The 523-nt window shown below is 40.9% G+C and overlaps 1 non-coding gene across 1 annotated transcript; it reads right to left on the reverse strand.

Annotated features, from left to right (window-relative positions):
* Positions 1-204: 204 nt before the first annotated feature.
* On the reverse strand, positions 205-311 carry LOC145958481 (small nucleolar RNA R71). The gene has a single exon (XR_014434322.1). It is a non-coding gene; the product is annotated as a small nucleolar RNA R71 (small nucleolar RNA).
* Positions 312-523: the final 212 nt, after the last annotated feature.

Raw genomic sequence — 523 nt, forward strand, 5'->3', positions numbered from 1 at the left:
CACTTAGAGGGGTTCTTGGAAATCTGTGAGACCCAACAATTTGATGATGAAGTTTCTGATGGAATGCGACTCCGCTTATTCTCACTCACCTTGAGAGATAAGGCAAAGGTGTGGCTAAGAACAGTGCCTAGAGAAAAGATAGCAACTTGGGAATTATGTGAAAGAGCTTTTCTAGAGAAATTCTTTCCTCCTTCTAAAACTAAAGAATTGAGGAAGAAAATCACTAATTTCCAACAAGGCACTGGAGAGACTATTTATGAAGCATGGGAGCGGTTCAAAGGATATCTTCAAGCATGCCCACAACATGGCTTCAACCGTTGGCTTACCATCCAATTTTTTTTTGAAGGATTGGACCAACAAAGCACCATGATATTAGACTCAGCAGCTGGAGGATCTTTCATGGGGAAACCTATTAATGACTGCATGATTATTTTGGAAAATGTAGCCTCAAATCACAGCCAATACAGTGAAAGAGAAGTCACAGCAAGGAAAGGAACTCCGGGGCGATATGAAGTGAACAATA

Source organism: Cajanus cajan, chromosome 5, assembly GCF_000230855.2.
Source record: "Cajanus cajan strain Asha chromosome 5, NIPB_CcT2T_4, whole genome shotgun sequence".
Classification (NCBI taxonomy): Eukaryota; Viridiplantae; Streptophyta; class Magnoliopsida; order Fabales; family Fabaceae; genus Cajanus; species Cajanus cajan.